The sequence below is a fragment of the Aegilops tauschii genome, unplaced genomic scaffold (assembly GCF_002575655.3).
Source record: "Aegilops tauschii subsp. strangulata cultivar AL8/78 unplaced genomic scaffold, Aet v6.0 ptg001295l_obj, whole genome shotgun sequence".
Taxonomy (NCBI): Eukaryota; Viridiplantae; Streptophyta; class Magnoliopsida; order Poales; family Poaceae; genus Aegilops; species Aegilops tauschii.
Window position 1 is genome coordinate 9,035 of NW_027333493.1, and position 13,903 is coordinate 22,937.

The window sequence follows — 13,903 nt, forward strand, 5'->3', positions numbered from 1 at the left end:
CTATACGGTACCAGTTGTTGTTTCATTGAATTTGCTTCATTAATAGGCTCACGATTCGACTTTGATCGTTATGGATTGGTACCAAGATCAAGTCCTAGGCAAGCAGACCTAATTTTAACAGCCGGTACGGTAACAATGAAAATGGCTCCCTCTTTAGTGAGATTATACGAGCAAATGCCTGAACCAAAATACGTCATTGCTATGGGAGCCTGTACTATTACAGGGGGAATGTTCAGTACGGATTCCTATAGTACTGTTCGGGGAGTTGATAAGTTAATTCCTGTGGATGTCTACTTGCCGGGCTGCCCACCTAAACCGGAGGCAGTTATAGATGCCCTAACAAAACTTCGTAAGAAGATATCGCGAGAAATAGTTGAGGATCGAACTCTATCTCAAAATAAAAATAGATGTTTTACTACCAGTCACAAGCTTTATGTTAGGCGCAGTACTCATACAGGAACTTATGAGCAAGAATTGCTCTATCAATCACCATCTACATTAGATATATCTTCTGAAACTTTTTTCAAATCCAAAAGTTCAGTACCTTCCTACAAATTAGTGAATTAGGAGAGGGGCTCTTTTGTGTAGAAAAATAAAAAGCAGGGCAATCTTTCAAACTTGCATCCGAAATGTGAAATATTTATACAAAGAGGGAGAGATGAAGACAATGCAGCAGGGTTGGTTATCTAATTGGCTAGTCAAACATGAGGTGGTTCATAGATCTTTGGGCTTTGATCACCGAGGAATAGAGACTTTACAAATAAAAGCAGGGGATTGGGATTCCATTGCTGTCATTTTATATGTATATGGTTACAATTATTTACGCTCCCAATGTGCTTATGATGTAGCACCCGGTGGATCTTTAGCTAGCGTGTATCATCTTACGAGAATACAATATGGTATAGATAATCCAGAAGAAGTCTGCATAAAAGTCTTTGCCCAAAAGGATAATCCTAGAATTCCGTCTGTCTTCTGGATTTGGAGAAGTGCCGATTTTCAAGAACGCGAATCTTATGATATGGTGGGAATCTCTTATGATAATCATCCGCGCCTTAAACGTATCCTAATGCCTGAAAGTTGGATAGGCTGGCCCTTACGTAAGGATTATATAACCCCCAATTTTTATGAAATACAAGATGCTCATTGAATGATAAGAAATTCATGCTCACTTATACAACACAACTCCAGATTTTATTCAAGTCAAGGAATATTTTTAGGTTCTTTTCCTAGATGAAACGGAATACCTATTTATAATTAATTCCTAATTATACAAAAGCATTCCAGATAGACTGAGCAAAAAAAGGGTTTCATTTGGATTCCCCTATTTTGAAAATCGCATATTAATTTCCTTCATATGAACAGAAAAATAGGATGACTCAAAGAAGTTCTCTACCAGGAACTTTGTACCGCGCACATTACTTAGCACAACTAGGAAAATAAGATAAGATAAAGATAAGCAAGACTAAAAAAATATTCGTCGGAATAGCGGAATACAAAATTAAGAAACGCAAAAAAATAAAGGGGAATCTCACCCCCTTCTTTATCATAAAGAAAAGATATATTTTAAAACTTCTTTAAAAAGAAGTGCCTCTATATTTATATTATAGATTTATCCACTTAGATGAATAAATATTATTAATGAATATGTATCACAATCCATCTCGAGGTATTTGGATCAATACCTATTCGGTGGATCTTTTTTTTTTCTCTGCCAGGAACCAGATTTGAACTGGTGACACGAGGATTTTCAGTCCTCTGCTCTACCAACTGAGCTATCCTGACCTTTTCTTGTGCATCATCCTAGTAGAGTATTTGTATCTATGTCAATTAAAAGGACTAAAAATTAATTAAAGTATTTCAAATTTAAAATTTGAAAATGGGGGGGTAGTCCTATGCATTGTGCATGGTTTACTTAAATAAAACTTAAAAATAGAGTGAATAACCAAGATTTCTTGCCGATACTCTAATAAAAAAGAAATCTATTCAATGAATAGGATAAGATCCATTGAGTTCTCTTCGCATTCCTTTGTGAAAGAGTAGAATGAGAAAGCTAATGAATCTTAAACCCATTGCATTGATAAAAAGAAAAAAAAGAGGATAAATAATAATAATATAGTATAGTTAGGGAATAAAAGAGGATTTGGGGATAGAGGGACTTGAACCCTCACAACTTATAAAGTCGACGGATTTTCCTTTTACTAGAAATTTCATTGTTGTCAGTATTGACATGTAGAATGGGACTCTCTCTTTGTCCTCGTCCGATTAATCCACTTTTTTAAAGATCTCGAAAACTTTGAATTTGAATTGAAGAATTTGATTATTCAATATTCGATTGGAGTGGATTCACAATAATGAAAAAAAAAAATTATGATATGAGTTTTTTATTTCATAATCATTATCATTTCTAATTTCATTTTTAAAAAAGATAAAGAACCTATATTATAATTATAATATAATATGAGTTCTGTGATTAATCGTTTGCTATGTCAGTATCTATACGTGTTTATTAAATGTATAAGGTATAAAACCCCTCTTTCTCTAATTTAGAATTAGAAGGAATTCCACTAACAACACAACGTAATTAACTCGATTCGTTAGAACAGCTTCCATTGAGTCTCTGCACCTATCCTTTTCCTTTGTATTCTAGTTCGAGAACCCCTTGTTTTCTCAAAACACGGATTTGGCTCAGGATTGCCCTTTTTTAATTCCAGGGTTTCTCTGAATTTGGAAGTTACCACTTAGCAGGTTTCCATACCAAGGCTCAATACAATCAAGTCCGTAGCGTCTACCGATTTCGCCATATCCCCATTTCCCTCTTCTTTGAGACCAGGATTCCTTGTGTAATTTCATCCATCTCTTAGTTTTTTTTTTGAATCATTGAGTTCATCACTCAACGTAGTCTAGCAGTTCAGTTCGACTCTATTTGAGAGACCTCGCTTGCTTATTGCAATTCAGAATTGAATTGATTCTATCCTTGATGTATTTGCAATTCAATCCGAATCAATATATCCAAAAGTTTTTATCTCCCCCACCTCCCGTCTTACTTTTTTATAGTATTCAAAATTATACTATAACGCTTGATATTTATTCTTTTTTTCTAATCAGAATTAGCAATTTTATTTACTCTGACTCTATGTTCCCCTTAGTGAAATATTAATCCTCAAATTATTAACAAATAATAAAGTCTATAATGATCAAATGAAAATACCAATAAATTCTATAATTTTATTTTTTAATATCCTATAGTTAAGCATATCAAGCTAACTTTATCTTTAAGAAGTTTTAGTATTTTTTTATTTTTATAAGTATAACTTCAAATTTAGAACTAGTTAATAGCTAAGATTAATAACTAATATCTGAGATTTTACGGATTTCCTATACTATACCTATTTCTATTTGTTACACTATTTCCGTTATGTAAGCCCACTTAGCTCAGAGGTTAGAGCATCGCATTTGTAATGCGAGGGTCATCGGTTCAAATCCGATAGTCGGCTTTTTTTTTTCTCTATCGATGTTCTACGAACAAGAATCTCTTTTTTTCCGAATTAAATGGAGAATCCAGGATCTTTTATGTTTTTTACCTTACAATTTTGCTAGATACAAAACAATAAAATAAATAATATATATACAAAAAATAAAGATTTTGATGAAATTCCATTTTTTTGGGTACTTTAGTTGATTTTACTCTGTTTATCCTGTAGTTTAATTCAGTTTTAATTTCGATGTATTCTGTAATGTAAATACAATGAAATTAATTGTGTAAAATGAAATTTCAATAAAATAAAAAAAGGAGTCTTCATGTCCCGTTATCGAGGACCTCGTTTAAAAAAAATACGCCGTCTGGGAGCTTTACCAGGACTCACTAGAAAAACACCTAAATCCGGAAGTAATCTTAAAAAAAAATTCAATTCTGGGAAAAAGGAGCAATATCGTATTCGTCTTCAAGAAAAACAGAAATTGCGTTTTCATTATGGTCTGACAGAACGACAATTACTTAGATATGTACATATCGCTGGAAAAGCAAAAAGGTCAACAGGCCAGGTTTTACTACAATTACTTGAAATGCGTTTGGATAATATCCTTTTTCGATTGGGTATGGCTTCAACCATTCCTGGGGCCCGCCAATTAGTCAACCATAGACATATTTTAGTTAATGGTCGTATAGTCAATATACCAAGTTTTCGTTGCAAACCCCGAGATATTATTACTACGAAAGATAACCAAAGATCAAAAGGTCTGGTTCAAAATTATATTGCTTCATCGGACCCGGGGAAATTGCCAAAGCATTTGGCGATTGACACGTTGGAATATAAAGGACTAGTAAATAAAATCCTAGATAGGAAGTGGGTCGGTCTCAAAATAAATGAGTTGTTAGTTGTAGAATATTACTCTCGTCAGACTTGAACTTAACGAAAAAAGGAAAGGTTCATAGAATTTTCTTCCCCTTCCCCTTTCCCCGAACTAAATCGCCCTAAGACCATTACCATTAATTTGTATTTTCCCATCAACTAGCTAAAATTGATTAACCCTAGGATTAGGATCCTTTTTTCTTTTTTCCTCTATGTGTATTTTACATACCACAGTAATTTGCTATAGAGAATTTCTAATTTCTATTAAATCAAAATAAGATAATATAAGATATTATTGCTGGAAAAAATTGTTATTTGATTTGATACATTGTGATCCTTAACGTTGATGAATTAAGAAAAACGGAAAGAGAGGGATTCGAACCCTCGGTAAACAAAAGTCTACATAGCAGTTCCAATGCTACGCCTTGAACCGCTCGGCCATCTCTCCTACATAACTTATTATGGAAAATAAACTGAGTGAATAGCGAGTTTTCTTATTCCTGCAGTACAGGTACAACCGCAACCACTCGGGGGTTCCATAGTTCTATTGGAAAAATTCCTTTTGATCTAAGTGGAAGGATACAGGATTTTTTACTAGAAATTGCGCTCGCTATAAAAAAAAAGTTTTAATTTGGGTTTTCCCGCAACTAAAGAAAAAGAAAATGGAAGAATTCTTCTTATTGCATAATAAAATAAAGAAACCTTAGAATTCCGTTTGCATAAGATACGCTACACCATACTATCGAAATCAAAAATAGGGTATGAGACAATTAATAACTTTGAAAACACGAAATAGTTGATAACATAAGTTGTTGTTCAGAAATAGCAAAGTGGAATGAAATCCAGTCTTAGTCAAATATTTCATATCTCTTCGTGTCCAAGCAGAAGGAAAAGGATACAATTTGAGCTGAGCGGAAAATCCATATCTCTATCTCTCTTATCCATTTAAAGCATATGGATTTAGAGTAGAGCATATGGATCAATCTATTTATAATTATAAGAATCGAATGTGTTTGTTTTTATGTTATTTTGTGAAGGAATGAAAACAATTCTATATAGAATGGGTTGGGAATTATGCCTAGATCCCGTGTAAATGGAAATTTCATTGATAAGACCTCCTCAATTGTAGCCAATATTTTATTGCGAATAATTCCGACAACCTCAGGAGAAAAAAAGGCATTTACTTATTATAGAGATGGTGCGATTTGACTCTTTTTTTTTGCTTTTTTTTAGCCCTACCTATACCTCAGTCTTACGAAAAAGAGAGGGGGTTGGCATAGAGAGAACCAAATTTGTAAAGCAAACAAACCCACGCTTCGGGAAGGTGAGGCGAACTAACAATTCCTTCCGTCGTGTATCCTCGATTGATGCGGCTTCAGATACTTCAATTGTAGATTTGAGTATTGAGCGAAAGGTTACACCTACAGGATATGGTATGGTATGGATTACAGGCCAATCCTACTCTATTAGTATCCGTAGGCAGCATAGGGGAGAAAAGCACTACACCTAGAAATAGGAATCAACAAGAGAAAAACTTTGTTAGAAATTACCCCTTTCCTGATCGGTATCAGGGCTGGGAAGAATGGTTGGGATAACAAACAACCATCAGGTTTGTACTTTGGATACCCCTATAACCATCAAAGATCGTTGAAGTAGCTAATTCCTCTAAATAGGAGGCGTTGAGAACAAAGAAATTATTGGAGCTATCGTTTTCCTCTAGCATTAATAGAATTCATTGGTGTTAAGAAAAACCTCTTGTGGGAAGGTTGGCTAGAGATTTCTTGGAAAAATACCAGCCCCTTTCGGTTCATAATGAGACGGGACTAATTCTATTTTGATTCTATAGATTATTTCGCTTAGTACTATTATGTACAGAAGGGAGGAGCCGTATGAGATGAAAACCTCATGTACGGTTTTGGAACGGAGATTTTTTGAATAGAATGAACGACCGTAACGGATGTTGGCTCAATCCGAAGGAAATTATGCGGAAGCTTTGCAAAATTATTATGAAGCTACGCGACTAGAAATCGATCCCTATGATCGAAGTTATATACTCTATAACATAGGCCTTATACACACAAGCAATGGAGAGCATACAAAGGCTTTGGAATATTATTTCCGGGCACTAGAACGAAACCCCTTCTTACCGCAAGCTTTTAATAATATGGCCGTGATCTGTCATTACGTGCGACTATCTCCACTATAGAAAGAAAAAAAAAAAAGAGAGGATCAAATTTTCTAGTAAATACTAGAAAAAAGGGCTTTCTACATAGGGATCGTAAAAACAACGATTTTTCCCTATCAGCTGTAGGAAGGAAGGACACTTCACGAGAATCAAAAAACGAAGAAAGTATGGCCTATACTACTACTCTATGGATAAAGTTTCTCAAATTGATAGAGAAAGCACCGTAAAGATCAATTAGTGAGCGACTGGGTCGATACAACTAAAAAAAACTGCTTACTTATCCCATGATATGGGGCAAAATTTAGGAATCCGCTTATGTAATAGAGCCGATCCACTAAGGGATTAAGCAGCGGTGTAGTATCAGATCCCAAAGATAGTAAGTTCTTTTTTCTTTCTTATGGAAAAAAGTCTTTTTCAAGGATTCTATAGAGATTTCATATATGAAAACGGGATAGTTACCTTTCAGAAAATTTGAACGAAGGCTCTATATCTATCTATGCTTCATTCTTCTGAAGGTGGGAAAAAAGATCAAACTGATTATTGATAAAAATTAGGGTTTGAAACTTAGGTAATTAATTTCTTCTGCTTAACCCAAGAACAAATTGGATCGATTTTTGATAAATCGAATTCAGTTAAGATAGGGGAAATTCAGATAGCAATTTCTGAGCCGTATGAGGTAGGAAACTCTCAAGTACGGTTCTAAGGGAAGGAACTTCCTATTCCGACCGAGGAGAACAGGCCATTCTACAGGGTGATTCGGAAATTGCGGAAGCTTGGTTTGATCAAGCTGCTGAATATTGGAAACAAGCTATAGCGCTTACTCCGGGAAATTATATTGAAGCACAGAACTGGTTGAAGATTACGAAGCGCTTTGAATTTGAATAAGACCATGCTCCTTCTTTTTCATAAAATGGGTGGTTTGGTTGTTGATCCATTAATCAAATAAATTAGGTCGTAAGATCGAATCAAGAATTTCATTATATCCATTTCTTATACCTTCTATTTTATATGATATTTCATAAGAATAAACCATAGGGATAGGGTCTAGAATAGAAGTAATAAACTGAATAAAAAGAGGGGGCAATCTAAATATTGCTAATATATTAGGACCATCTTATTAATAATTCTAATGAGTTATCTTGGAATTTAGAATCAAATAAAAAACCCTATATTATGCTCAAGGAAAGTAGATATAGATAGGAGCTTATGCCCTCAAAAAAAAATACACTAGTTTCTTAAATTAAAAATAAAAAAGATTTTTTTCTTACGTCGAGAAATATTTGTTTTTCAAGATAAACAATGTCCGTTAGGCACCTAATCTTTATGTCATAATAGACCCGAACACTTGCCTCGGATTGACTTCAATATATAATTGCTCCAGTGAATAACTAAAAAAAAATAGAAGGATGGTAGATAGTAAAGAAAAGAACTAATCACAATATCTATCTTTCAAAATCTATCTTTCAAAATCTATCTTTCAAAATATATATCTTTCAAAGATTCACTAAAAAGACAGTTGGCGGGTCTCTTTGTATGTCTTGTCCGGAAAGAGGAGGACTTAATGATTATTCGTTCGCCGGAACCAGAAGTAAAAATTGTTGTGGATAGGGATCCTGTAAAAACATCTTTTGAGGAATGGGCCAGACCCGGCCATTTCTCAAGAACACTAGCTAAGGGCCCTGATACTACCACTTGGATCTGGAACCTACATGCTGATGCTCACGATTTCGATAGTCATACTGGTGATTTGGAGGAGATTTCTCGAAAAGTCTTTAGTGCTCATTTCGGGCAACTTTCCATTATCTTTCTTTGGTTGAGTGGCATGTACTTTCATGGCGCCCGTTTTTCCAATTATGAAGCATGGCTAAGTGATCCTACTCACATTGGACCCAGTGCTCAGGTAGTTTGGCCTATAGTAGGGCAAGAAATATTGAATGGTGATGTAGGCGGGGGTTTCCGAGGAATCCAAATAACCTCTGGTTTTTTTCAGCTTTGGCGAGCATCTGGAATAACTAGTGAATTACAACTCTATTGTACTGCAATTGGTGCATTGATTTTTGCAGCGTTAATGCTTTTTGCTGGTTGGTTCCATTATCACAAAGCCGCTCCCAAATTGGCCTGGTTCCAAGATGTAGAATCCATGTTGAATCACCACTTAGCGGGATTATTAGGACTTGGGTCTCTTTCTTGGGCGGGGCACCAAATTCATGTATCTTTACCAATTAACCAATTTCTTGACGCTGGGGTGGATCCTAAAGAGATACCACTTCCTCATGAATTTATCTTGAATCGGGACCTTTTGGCTCAACTTTATCCTAGTTTTGCCGAAGGAGCAACCCCTTTTTTCACTTTAAATTGGTCCAAATACGCAGAATTTCTGACTTTTCGCGGAGGACTAGATCCAGTAACCGGTGGTCTCTGGCTGACCGATATTGCGCACCATCATTTAGCTATTGCTATTCTTTTCCTAATCGCAGGTCATATGTATAGGACCAATTGGGGTATTGGCCATGGACTTAAAGATATTTTGGAGGCTCACAAGGGCCCATTTACAGGACAAGGCCATAAGGGTCTTTATGAAATCTTAACAACGTCATGGCATGCTCAATTATCTCTTAACCTAGCTATGCTAGGCTCTACAACCATTGTTGTAGCTCATCATATGTATTCTATGCCTCCCTATCCATACCTAGCTACTGACTATGGTACACAACTTTCCTTGTTCACACACCACATGTGGATTGGCGGATTTCTAATAGTCGGTGCTGCTGCACATGCAGCAATTTTTATGGTAAGAGACTATGATCCAACTACTCGATACAACGATCTATTAGATCGCGTCCTTAGACACCGCGATGCAATCATATCCCACCTTAACTGGGTATGTATATTTCTAGGTTTTCACAGTTTTGGCTTGTACATTCATAATGATACCATGAGTGCTTTAGGCCGTCCACAAGATATGTTTTCGGATACTGCCATACAATTACAACCTATCTTTGCTCAATGGGTACAAAATATCCATGCTACTGCGCCTGGCGTAACAGCTCCTGGTGCAACAACAAGTACTAGCTTAACGTGGGGAGGCGGCGAGTTAGTAGCAGTAGGTGGCAAAGTGGCTTTGTTACCTATTCCATTAGGAACCGCAGATTTTTTAGTCCATCACATTCATGCATTTACCATACATGTGACTGTATTAATACTTTTGAAAGGTGTTTTATTTGCTCGGAGTTCCCGTTTGATACCCGATAAAGCAAATCTAGGTTTTCGCTTTCCTTGCGATGGGCCTGGCCGAGGGGGAACATGTCAAGTATCCGCCTGGGATCATGTTTTCTTAGGTTTATTCTGGATGTACAATGCAATTTCGGTAGTCATTTTCCATTTCAGTTGGAAAATGCAGTCGGATGTTTGGGGTACTATAAGTGATCAAGGGGTGGTAACTCATATTACAGGGGGAAACTTTGCACAGAGTTCCATTACGATTAATGGGTGGCTTCGAGATTTCTTGTGGGCACAGGCATCGCAAGTCATTCAGTCTTATGGTTCTTCATTATCTGCATATGGTCTTTTTTTCTTAGGTGCTCATTTTGTCTGGGCCTTCAGTTTAATGTTTTTATTCAGCGGCCGTGGTTATTGGCAAGAACTCATTGAATCTATCGTTTGGGCTCATAACAAATTAAAAGTTGCTCCTGCTACTCAGCCTAGAGCCTTGAGCATTATACAAGGACGCGCTGTAGGAGTAACCCATTACCTTCTGGGTGGAATTGCCACGACATGGGCATTCTTCTTAGCGAGAATTATTGCAGTAGGATAGTGGCTAGGAGGATTTGAAAGGCATTATGGAATTAAGATTTCCCAGGTTTAGCCAAGGCTTAGCTCAGGACCCCACTACTCGTCGTATTTGGTTTGGTATTGCTACCGCACATGATTTCGAAAGTCATGATGATATTACTGAAGAACGTCTTTATCAGAACATTTTTGCTTCTCACTTTGGGCAATTAGCAATAATCTTTCTATGGACGTCCGGAAATCTGTTTCATGTAGCTTGGCAAGGAAATTTTGAATCATGGATACAGGATCCTTTACACGTAAGACCTATTGCTCATAGCGATTTGGGATCCTCATTTTGGTCAACCCGCTGTGGAAGCCTTTACTCGAGGAGGTGCTGCTGGTCCAGTGAATATTGCTTATTCTGGAGTTTATCAGTGGTGGTATACAATAGGATTACGCACCAATGAGGATCTTTATACTGGAGCTCTTTTTCTATTATTTCTTTCTACGCTGTCCTTAATAGCGGGTTGGTTACATCTACAACCCAAATGGAAACCAAGCCTTTCGTGGTTCAAAAACGCGGAATCTCGTCTCAATCATCATTTGTCAGGACTTTTCGGGGTAAGTTCTTTGGCTTGGACAGGACATTTAGTTCATGTTGCTATTCCCGCATCCAGGGGGGAGTACGTTCGATGGAATAATTTCTTAGATGTATTACCCTATCCCCAGGGGTTGGGACCCCTTTTGACGGGTCAATGGAATCTTTATGCCCAAAACCCTGATTCGAGTAATCATTTATTTGGTACCGCTCAAGGAGCGGGAACTGCCATTCTAACTCTTCTTGGGGGATTCCACCCACAAACGCAAAGTTTGTGGCTGACCGATATGGCTCACCATCATTTAGCTATTGCATTTATTTTTCTCATTGCCGGTCACATGTATCGAACTAACTTCGGAATTGGGCACAGTATTAAAGATCTTTTAGAAGCGCATACTCCTCCGGGGGGTCGATTAGGGCGTGGGCATAAGGGCCTTTATGACACAATCAACAATTCGATTCATTTTCAGTTAGGTCTTGCTCTAGCTTCTTTAGGGGTTATTACTTCCTTAGTAGCTCAACATATGTACTCTTTACCTCCTTATGCATTCATAGCACAAGACTTTACTACTCAAGCTGCTTTATATACTCATCACCAATATATTGCAGGGTTCATCATGACAGGGGCTTTTGCTCATGGAGCTATTTTTTTCATTAGGGATTACAATCCGGAACAGAATGAGGATAATGTATTGGCAAGAATGTTAGACCATAAAGAAGCTATCATATCTCATTTAAGTTGGGCTAGCCTCTTTCTAGGATTCCATACCTTGGGCCTTTATGTTCATAACGACGTCATGCTTGCTTTTGGTACTCCAGAAAAGCAAATCTTGATCGAACCTATATTTGCCCAATGGATACAATCTGCTCATGGCAAGACGACATATGGGTTCGATATACTCTTATCTTCAACGAATGGCCCCGCTTTCAATGCGGGTCGAAGCCTATGGTTGCCCGGATGGTTGAATGCTGTTAATGAGAATAGTAATTCGCTTTTCTTAACAATAGGACCTGGGGATTTCTTGGTTCATCATGCTATTGCTCTAGGTTTGCATACAACTACATTGATTTTAGTAAAGGGCGCTTTAGATGCACGCGGTTCCAAATTAATGCCAGATAAAAAGGATTTTGGATATAGTTTTCCTTGTGACGGCCCAGGGCGCGGCGGTACTTGTGATATTTCTGCTTGGGACGCATTTTATTTGGCAGTTTTCTGGATGTTAAATACCATTGGGTGGGTTACTTTTTATTGGCATTGGAAACATATCACATTATGGCAGGGCAACGTTTCACAATTTAATGAATCCTCCACTTATTTGATGGGATGGTTAAGAGATTACCTATGGTTAAACTCTTCACAACTTATCAATGGATATAATCCTTTTGGGATGAATAGTTTATCGGTATGGGCGTGGATGTTCTTATTTGGACATCTTGTTTGGGCTACTGGATTTATGTTCTTAATTTCCTGGCGGGGGTATTGGCAGGAATTAATTGAGACTTTAGCATGGGCTCATGAACGCACACCTTTAGCTAATTTAATTCGCTGGAGAGATAAGCCCGTGGCTCTTTCCATTGTGCAAGCAAGATTGGTTGGATTAGCTCACTTTTCCGTGGGTTATATATTCACTTATGCAGCTTTCTTGATTGCCTCAACATCAGGCAAGTTTGGTTAATTTAGTTTGTTTTTTTGTACTGTATCAGCACCTAGTTCATTACTCTTGATAGAGAGGGAGGATCTGCCTTTTTAGATTTCTTTTTCTATTTATTTTTCCATCTAGGATTAGAACCGTATACTTGGTAATAATAGCAACGACACATTATGGCAAAAAAAAGTTTGATTCAGAGGGAGAAGAAGCGGCAGAAATTAGAACAGAAATATCATTTGATTCGTCAATCTTTAAAAAAAAAGATAAGAAGCAAAGTTTCTCCCTTGAGTTTGAGTGAAAAAACGAAAATGCGAGAAAAATTGCAATCCCTACCGCGTAATAGTGCACCTACACGCCTTCATCGACGTTGTTTTTTGACCGGAAGACCTAGAGCTAACTATCGACATTTTGGGCTATCCGGACACGTACTTCGAGAAATGGTTTATGAGTGTTTGTTACCGGGTGCAACAAGATCCAGTTGGTAAGGATAAAATACCCTTTCGTATTTGTATGGATTTCTGGAATTGATAATCATAGAGGAGCCCTCTTTACCATTCTGTATAAATGGACTATTCTATTTGTATAGATATTGGTAGAGGGGCGTATCCAACCCTCTTTTATCCACTAGTTACCCCTCTTTAGTTTAAGAGTATAGAGCAGTTTGGTAGCTCATAAGGCTCATAACCTTGGGGTTGCGGGTTCGATTCCCACTACCGGCTCCATACTCCTTCTTTATGATATATGCATGATATAATATATACATCATGCATTTGTATCTGGATTTTTTGATTTCCTAAAAGAGTTTTGGTCTAACAGTTTTTTCTCGGAAGAAGCAAAAAAATAAAAGAAAGAATAAAATATGAAAGAAAAGCGTCCATTGTCTAATGGATAGGACAGAGGTCTTCTAAACCTTTGGTATAGGTTCAAATCCTATTGGACGCAATCTTATTTCTATCTATTCTTTAAATAACTATACTAAACTAAAAACAAAGAAAACTTTTTTGCATGATTCAAATGAAAAAGCTTTCTCAACGATTCCTATTCTACTAACAAGAGTAGACATGCAAAATTTATTTGTTACTGAAGAGAAAACCGTTCCAGCTGTTCCTGAATAGCTTCCTTCAAAAGGATTTCCGCTTGCTCGGTGAATGTCTTGCTAGAAGATATAATTTCTTGGAATTGAGGTTTAGTATCTTTTAGATGTTTACGTAACTCATCCAGAAATTTATTTACCTGTTCAATTTCTAACGAATCAAGATATCCTCTTGTTCCGGTATAAATAGTAGCTATCTGCTCTTCCACTGGGAGAGGATTTGCCTGGGATTGTTTAAGCAATTCCCTTAATCGTCGA

The 13,903-nt window shown here is 36.9% G+C and overlaps 4 non-coding genes across 4 annotated transcripts; 2 read left to right on the forward strand and 2 right to left on the reverse strand.

Annotated features, from left to right (window-relative positions):
* Positions 1–1,709: 1,709 nt before the first annotated feature.
* On the reverse strand, positions 1,710–1,782 carry TRNAF-GAA (transfer RNA phenylalanine (anticodon GAA)). Its single transcript has one exon. It is a non-coding gene; the product is annotated as a tRNA-Phe (tRNA).
* Positions 1,783–3,421: 1,639 nt separating this feature from the next.
* On the forward strand, positions 3,422–3,494 carry TRNAT-UGU (transfer RNA threonine (anticodon UGU)). The gene has a single exon. It is a non-coding gene; the product is annotated as a tRNA-Thr (tRNA).
* Positions 3,495–4,710: 1,216 nt separating this feature from the next.
* Positions 4,711–4,797, reverse strand: TRNAS-GGA (transfer RNA serine (anticodon GGA)). Its single transcript has one exon. It is a non-coding gene; the product is annotated as a tRNA-Ser (tRNA).
* An 8,625-nt stretch (positions 4,798–13,422) lies between these two features.
* Positions 13,423–13,494, forward strand: TRNAR-UCU (transfer RNA arginine (anticodon UCU)). Its single transcript has one exon. It is a non-coding gene; the product is annotated as a tRNA-Arg (tRNA).
* Positions 13,495–13,903: the final 409 nt, after the last annotated feature.